A 9037-nucleotide genomic window follows, 5' to 3' on the forward strand; every position below is an offset into this window, starting at 1 on the left:
GCAGAGGCGGCAGTGGAGGGCTGGGGGACAGCTCCCTGAGGCCGGGCGGGCGGCCTCCCCTCCAGCCCAGCGGGGCCCCCTGCCCAGGGAAGCGGGTCCAGGACCCCCGGCCTGAGTCTGGAAGGCAGAGCGGGGGGAGTGGGTGTGTGTGCTGCGTGACAGCCAACTTCCTCCTCAGGTTTCCTTTCTCTAAAATGTCACTTTGTAAACAACGATAACCGAATATTAGAGAATGTTTTAAGGCGGAAAATCAAAATTCCCAGTCCTTGCACAGTTACTTCATATGAGCCACAGGCAGTTCTATAGAATTTTACAAGGACACAGTCATAGCTCTCATTTCCGTGTAACACCACAGCCAGCTTTTCTCTATTTCTGCCATCTCCACAAGTATCGCAGTTGACAGAGTAACATAAACAGTGTCTTAAGAATGAGTGAGTTGGAAGTGTTTAGTTGCTAGGGGCGGCCTGAGGGGAGCTTGTGCCCTTGGAGCTGTGATCCTTGTGGGATGGTGATCTCACAGCCCTGGCCTGCCCGGTAACGCCAGCGTCTGCGTTAGGAAGGCGGCAGAGCTGATAAGCAGGTGGCTGGTGATCACGAGCTGTGGGTGGGAGGAGGGACGAGCTGTGGGTGGGAGGAGGGACGAGCTGTGGGTGGGAGGAGGCACGAGCTGTGGGTGGGAGGAGGCACGAGCTGTGGGTGGGAGGAGGCACGAGCTGTGGGTGGGAGGAGAGGCACGAGGTGGGTGGGAGGAGGCACGAGCTGTGGGTGGGAGGAGGCACTTTCCCAGCACTGTTGGGCTGCGGGTCCCCATGGAGCCTCCTCGCAGCCCTGCCCACTCCTCAGTGGCCCAGCGCCCTGGCTCAGGAGAAGGCGAACCAGCCTGTACCTACGTCATGTCGCTCCTCCAGGCCAGTGGCTCGCGCGTCTTGTACAGAAGGGGCCTGAGAGAGAGGAGTCTGCTCAGGGCGAAGGAGCTATTCAGTGAAAAAGCCAGCGTCATGCCTGACGGGCGTGGCTCCGTGGGTGGAGCGTTGACCTGCAGACTGAGGGTCCCGGGTTCGGTTCTGATCGAGGGCACGTACCTGGGCTGCGGTCACATCCCCCGCCCGGCCCTGGTTGTGGCGCGTGCAGGAGCCAACCGCCGGCTGTGTTTCTCTCACACCGATGTTCCTCTCTCTCCCACTCTCTCTAAAATCAAAGGAACAGTATCCTCGGGTGAGGATTAGCAACAGACAGGAAGACTCCCGAGCCCGGTTTAGTCCAGCCTGCCTCCCAGGCTGCGGAGCCTGCTCCCGGGCCACGCTGCCCCGCCGGTGGACACAGGAAGCTACACTTGGACAAACTGTAGCAAAGGATCTTGCCGGTTCTGAGGCGTGACCTGTGGGTCACACGGGGAGGGGGCAGGACGCGGCCGGGAACTTTCCCGGGGGCACTCGTCACGGGGGCGGCGGGAGGAAGCAGAGCGGCCCTGGTGACAAGTTCACGTCCTGCCTCCTGCCTCCGCCGCTTCCGTGCTGGATGAACGGGTTGGCCTGAGCCTCAGTTTCCCCCTCTGTCAAATGGGACGGTGACGCTCCCTGTCTTAACCAGCGGTGACCATCAGGCGAGAGGGGGATGCAGCTCACAGCGAGCCCTCGGTAGGTGGCAGGGTCACCTGTGTCCTACCCGCCTGGCGCTCCGGGAAGGTCACCAGAGCTCTGAGCGGGGCCGTCTCCTCCGCAGCCGGAGAGCGGAGCCTGTGATAGAGCCAGCGGAGGCTGGAGGGAAAACAGACCGTGGTCACGAGACCTTCGATGGAAAAATCCACAGCACTCACCTACGCAGGGAGCGGGCGTGAGAGAAGGCAGAGCAGGCAGACGAAGACGGATGTCGCCCTGGAACTCGCCGCAGCCCCTGGCCATCGTCTCAGCCCCGTTGACGTGGGGAGAAGGTTGCGCAGGCGGTTTCTGGACAGAGATCGGGGCTGCGGAACCTCGAGAACGGGCAGCGGCTGGCCCGTCTACCCTGGCGCTGACGCCATCAACCCCCGGAGCCAGCTCTGCACTTGGAGCTGTTCCCGGGGGTCTGACCTCACCTTGTCCTGGTTTTGTCTCACGTGATGCACCACCCAGCCGCCGCCGCTGCCACTTTCCTCCCCGGCTGCTGGCTTGTGTCATCTCCGCGAGGGAAGGCCTTGCGGGCCTCCGCTGCTCCGTGTCAGGCACAGGGGTGCTATGTAAACAGTTTTGCCCTTTATTAGGCATGAAGGAAAACTAGGCCGGCCACAGCGCAGTAAAAATAACACAACAATTAATAAGCAGGCAGCCAGGGCCGGCAGCCCCCCAGGGCCCTGCCGAACAGAAGCTCCGCTCATTCCTCTCCGTTGGACACATCGCCACTCGCTGACCTCATTCCCGCCCGCGCCGGGCCCCGAGCGCCTGGCCCTGCCCCGGCCCATCTGAAGTGGCCTCGCCAGTCCCATCTCCAGGCGCATCAAACCGGGTCAGTCAAGTCTGTCCTTTTCCCATCGTTTTCTCACGGGGGCATTTGAAGTCGTCAAAATCCACAAGCCAAGCACCGTTGCCTGAGCTGTGCGCCTTCCACGGAGCGTGCGTCCTGGCCACGCGGAGGCCGCTCAGGCTGGCTCCGGGCACTGCCCGGCGGTCATCTGGTCTGTGTCTTCGCCTCCGGACAGGGCGGCACCGGCACAAACCTGGCTCCTCTTCGAAATATCACCAGGGAGCCCTAGCTGGTGTGGTTCAGTGGATAGAGCGTCGGCCTGTGGACTGAAGGGTCCTGGGTTCAATTCCAGTCAAGGGCACATGCCCGGGTTGCAGGCTCGATCCCCAGTAGGGGACGTGCAGGAGGCAACCGATCGATGATTCTCTCTCATCATTGATGTTTCCATCTCTCTCTCCCTCTCCCTTCCTCTCTGAAATCAATCAAAACATATTTTAAAATATATATCAGCAGGGAAAGATGCCTCCGGGAGAGCTGAGAGCCTCACGTTTACCCTTCAGCCCACCTGCTCCGTGGTGGCTGGGCAGGAAGGTGCCAGGGCACAGAGCCGGGACGGCCTGACATGGCAGCAGGTCTCGGGGCCGAGCTGACAGCCCCCCATGCGTCCAGCCCGTCGTGCCTGGGGACAGCAGACCTGCCATCGGTGTCTGTCAAGTTGGTGCTGATCAGCTTCTAGTTACGCGGCCCTGGGACACCTCCGTTTCCCAGGAGCCCTCTGCACGGTAGCCTCTTCCCCAGGCAGGCACGGTGACATGGGGGGTCGGGGTGGGGGGCAAGCAGTGCCCTTCCGGCTTTAAGAAACAAGTGTCTGCGAGAGCCAGGCGTTCGGAGGGATGGAGGCAACGGTGAAGCGTCTGAGACAGCAGCCGGCTTCGAGGGGCTTCGGCGGAGAAGGCATGTGGAGCGATCGCCGCCTGTACCCGGTCCCCACAGGAGAGTTGGAGCTTTTGCTGTTCTTGTCTGAATCCACACACTCCCGCCGTGGAGAAGACGTGCTCTTTAAAGCGGATAACGGCCCGTCTGGTGGCTCCGCAGCTGGAGCGTCGTCCCCATACACCGAGGGTGCAGGTTCCACCCCATCAGGGCACACGCAAGCCTCACCCAGGGGCCTGGATGGCGTGGCTCAGTGCCTGAGCGTCGACCTATGAACCAGGAGCTCACAGTTTGATGCCCGGCCAGGGCACATGCCCGGGTTCAGGCTCGATGCCCAGTGGGGGGCGTGCAGGAGGCAGCCGATGGATGATTCTCTCTCATCATTGATGTTTCTATTTGTCTTTCCCTCCCCTTTCCTCTCTGAGATCAATAAAAATATATTTTAAAAAAAGAACCAACCAATGAAGGCATAAATAAGTGGAACCACAATCAATGTTCCTCTCTCCCTAAGAATCAAGTTTGAAAACGGGCCAGGGGAACACGCTACGTCACTACCCATCACGGAGCCATTCTAAAACGCAAATACGACGTTAAGATCAATAAAAATATACATTAAAAAAAAAGTCAATGACAGAATGGAAGTGCTGGATGTATGGGTGTTTGCTGCAAAACTCAACCTTGTTTGAAATCTTCAATAACAAAATGCTGGGAAAACTTGGTAACATTTTATGCATTTGTTCTTATAGTTACCTTTTAAATTTGGGCAAGTGACCGCTATTGACATAACGGTTCCATTTCCAGGGGGAGAGGGAGATAGAAACATCAATGATTAAGAATCACTGGCCGAAACCGGTTTGGCTCAGTGGATAGAGCATCGGCTTGCAGACTGAAGGGTCCCAGGTTCGATTCCGGTCAAGGGCATGTACCTGGGTTGCGGGCACATTCCCAGTAGGAGATGTGCAGGAGGCAGCTGATCGATGTTTCTCTCTCATTGACATTTCTAACTCTCTATCTCTCTCCCTTCCTCTCTGTAAAAAATCAATAAAATATATTAAAAAAAAAAAAAAAGAATCACTGATCGGCTGCCTCCTGCACACCCCCTGCTGGGGATCCAGCCCGCAACCCCGGCTGGGAATTGAACCAGCAACCTTTCAGTGCACGGATGCCCAACCAACTGAGCCTCACCGGACAGTGCCTGCCACTAACTTTTTAATGCTGTTTGATCGATCACACATCTGTCTGTCTTTCCATCCCTCTCCACCCACAAAAACATCTACTTTTTTATGTATTTCAGAGAAAATTACAGACATCAGAACACCTCCCCTAAATACTTCAGAATGCAAATTATTAACTAGACTTTGATATTTATTTAAAGCCTTTTGTCTCTTGCTATAAAATATACATGCAATATAATGCACAAATCTTTTTGTTGTTGTTCATTCTCAAAATGTTTTCCATTAAATTTTAGAGAGGGGGCGGGGGGAGGGAGCGAGGGAGAGAGAGAAACATTGATGTGAGGGAGACACATTGATGGGCTGCCTTCTGCACATGCCCTGCCCGGGGCTGGGACTGCCCCGCAACCCAGGTATGTGCCCTTGATCAAAAATTGAACCTGCAACCCTTTGGTGGGAAGGACGACACTCTAACCACCGAGAAACACGGGCCAGGGCTAAAATGCACAAATTGTAAGTATGCATTTGCTGAATTTATAAAAAAGCGCACTTTTAACAACCAAACTCCTATCAAGATACAGAAATCACCGTCGCCCTAGAAAGGTCCCTCACGCTCCATCCCATCAGCGCCCCCAGCGCTCCCAGGCCACCCTAGCTCTGACTTCCCGCCACGGAAGAGCCTGCTCGCGGATTGCGTGTGGCTGGGCTCGCTGCGTGTGCACTGTTCCGTGTGCGCCTGCTTCCGCCCAGCAAAATGTTTCTGAGGTTCCTCTGTGTCAGCGCACCGTCGGCGTTTCCTGTTCATTCCATCGTGTGACTCTACCGCGTTCAGTCCAGCCGTTCTCCCATCACAGATGCCTCCGCTCTTGCCCGTATTGGGCTGTTATGAATGAAGATTCCACAAGCAGGTGTTTTTGTGTGGACAGATGCTTTTCTTTCTCTCGGTCAGTATCCAGACCTAGAACTGCTGGGTCGTAGGTAGGTATATGTCTAGTTTAAAAGCAACTGCCACTGGATAGAGCCTGTGGGACTGAAGGGTCCCGGGTTCGATTCCAGTCAAGGGCAGGTACCTTGGTTGCAGGTCCTGGTCTCACATGGATGTTTCTGTCTGTCTTTCCCTCTTTTCCACTTTCTCTAAAAATCAATGGAAAAATATCCTTGGACGAGGATTAACAAACAAACAAAAAAGCAACTGCCAGACTTTTCCCACAGCAGAGGCGCTATTTCACATCCCACCGCCCGCGCCTGGGAGAGCCGGTCGCCCCTGGGCCTGGTCAGCATTTGGTGTTGTCAGTCTTTCAATCGTCAGCCTGCCTGGTGGGCAGGGACCCGCGCCTTGCTGTGGCTTTAACTGCATTTCCCTGACGATTAATGATGTTAAGCACTTTTCTCACGTGCCTACTGGCCACTCATATGTCTTCTTTTGCGCAGTGTCTGTTTAAGTCTTTTATCCATTTTATTTATTTTTATTGATTGATTGAGTTCAGAGAGGAAGGGAAAGGAAGAGCGAGAGAGAAACAATGATGACAGGAAATCATTGATTGGCTGCCTCCTGCACGCCCCCTACTAAGGACCGAGCCCACAACCCGGGACCCTTGAGTCCGCAGGCCGACGCTCTATCCACTGAGCCAAACCGGCCAGGGCCTTCTATCCATTTTAAAATTTGGTTGTTGTCATCTTATTATTGAATTGTACATGTACTTTATTTATCCTGCATACGAGTCGGTGGCCAGAGAAACGTTTGCAAATATTTTCCCCCGGCCTGTGGCTTGAGTGTTCACTCTCCCAGCAGGGTCTTTGATGAAGTTCAATGTATCAGGCCTGACTGGGAATCTAATCGTGACCTCCTGGTTCACAGGTCGATGCTCAGCCACGGAGCCACGCCTGCTGGGCCGTTCAGACACGCTGAGGGGCCTCGGCACTCTGCCCATAGTCACGGGGGTTCCTTTCCCCACACCCTGCCAACCGTGAGCGCGTGCCTTTTCATAACAGACGTGCTGACAGTGAGAGGGGATACCTCACGGTGGTTTTGTTTGCATTTCCCTGATGATCAGAGGCGTGGAGCACCTTTTCATGTGCCCGTGGGCCATCTGTATTATAAAAACCGCCCTAACTGGTTTGGATAGAGCATCGGCCTGCGGACTGAAGGGTCCCAGGTTCGATTCCGGTCAAGGGCATGTACCTGGGTTGCGGGCACATCCCCAGTAGGAGGTGTGCAGGAGGCAGCTGATTGATGTTTCTCTTCCATCGATGTTTCTAACTCTCTATTCCTCTCCCTTCCTCTCTGTAAAAAAAATCAATAAAATATATTTTTTTAAAAAATAAAAAACCAATAAAATATATTTTAAAAATAAATAAATAAATAAATAAAATATATTATAAAAACCCAGTGGCCTTAACGCCATAACGACCAAAGACTGGTGCGGGAGGGCGGGGCTGTGAGCGTGGTGAGGCCGTGCGATTTTGCGCACTGAGCTTCTAGTTTGTATATATTCTTTGGGAAACTGTCTATGAATGTCCTTTGCCCATTTGTAAGCTGGGTGACTTGCCTTTGGCTAGGGGTTGTACGAGTTCCTTATACACTTCAGATGTTAACCCCTCCTCCGATACGCAATTCGCAAACCTTCCTCTCCTCCGTGCATAGGTCACCTTCCCGTTCTGTTGGGTGTTTCCTTTGCTGGGCAGAAGCTGTGCGTCTGAGGTCGTCCCCTGGCCTGACATTCGCTTCTGTTGCTTGTGCTTTTTGGGGGGTCATATTCACAAAATCATTGCCATGATCCACGTGAAGGCACATCTTCCCGGGGTTTTCTCCTAGGAATTTTGCTGTTTTAGGTTTTACATCTGTAGTTCAGCGACAGGCTACTTAACGACCAGGCCGCGGCTTCCTTGCCACTACCATCCTCTTAAGGTTTCGGCAGGTCCCTCATCCATCTGCTTCCCCTACGACGCCATGTGATGCTTGATTTCATGTGTCACCCTGACTGAGCCACAGAGCACTCAGATATGGGGTCCGTCGCCCTCCGCCTGTCTCTGTGAAGGCATTTTCTGGGCGAGATTAACAGCGAGTTCAGTGGACTGCGCAAAGCAGATTGCCCTCCCTGAAGTGGGTGGGCCGCCTCCCATCAGCTGAGGGCCTGGAAGACCGTCCTCCCACCATCGGAGAGCATCCTTCCTGCCCGCCTGGCTTCCAACGGGGACATCAGCTCATCGCCTGCCTCTGGATTCAAATAGCAACAGCGGCTCTTCCTGGGCCTCAAGCCTGTTTATCTTCAGCGGGGAACCCCCCCCCCTCCCCACCCCCGGCCTCCTGGTTCTCAGGCCCTCACACGCAGACGGGAACCCAACCACCGGCTCTCTGGGGCCTCCGGCCTGCTGACTCACCCTGCAGATCTTGGGAGTTGCCCGCCTCCATCATCGCCTGAGCGAGTTTCTTACAATAAATCTATTTCTATCTCTCCCTGTGTAAACATCCGAGTGGTCCCGTTCCTCTGGAGAACCCTGACTAACACAGAATCAATCCAAACCTCTTTCCCAAGAAGTCCTCCCACCCCCAGCTCTCCGCTCAGGCTGCAGAAACAGACAAGAGCCCAGGCCGAGGGGCGTGAAGCCGTGAGGCGCTCCCACCTCCCCAAGGGCCTCCAGGCGGTGACGCAGGGCTCCAGGCTGCGTCCGTGTCTCTCGGTTCTTCCATCTCAGCACAGGGTCCCCACCCACAGAGAGTGGAAAACTCATGGCCGCTCCTAGTGACCTCAGACTGGGAGCGACACCCCTCAATCCCTCCCACAGCGCGGGGTGCCAGAGCTGGCCGCATGGCCCTTATCAAACTGCAAGGGAGTCTGGGAGATGGAAAATAACAGAAACACTGAGGAGTGCCTTCGCTAGGCCAGGCTGTGTGCTAAGCACTTAAATATCCGTCTTTTCCCCGAATCCACAGCCTAAGGGCGTGAGCGTCACTGCGGCCTCGAGGTCCAGCTAAGGAAAAGGCTGCGGGAAGTGGAGGAAGCCAGACAGCCCGACCGCACGGCGGCTGCAGATTCGACCCCAGATCTCTGAGCGTCCAGAACCCACCCTCCGCTCCCCCCACCATCCCAATCACTGCCCAGAATATCTCCATCCCCGTGGAGGCCAGGACTAGGTTCTTATCTTCTGCTTCATCTTGTTTCATCTTCCCCAGGAGTCATGAATTTTTAAACCTCGTGCAAGATCAACCAGTTCCCCCGGAGGAGACAGGGAAAGAACAGAACAGGCAGAGGCAGGACAGCCGTCACATAAACACGCGTTCTTCCAGGAAATGCCGCCCGCCTGCCGAGGGGGGAAACGCAGGGAAGCAGTGACGCCAGCGGGTGGGCGGAGGGCGGAGGGGAGAGTGTGCTCAGCCGCCAGGGCCCGCGGTTCCTTTTAGGAAAGACAGAGAGATGGGACTTGGGCCCTTAGAGACTGGGGCTCCTTCCGTTCCTGCAGGCGATGCGCAGTGAGCAGGGTCTCCAGAGCAC

The sequence above is a fragment of the Myotis davidii genome, unplaced genomic scaffold, assembly GCF_000327345.1.
Source record: "Myotis davidii unplaced genomic scaffold, ASM32734v1 scaffold826, whole genome shotgun sequence".
Taxonomy (NCBI): domain Eukaryota; kingdom Metazoa; phylum Chordata; class Mammalia; order Chiroptera; family Vespertilionidae; genus Myotis; species Myotis davidii.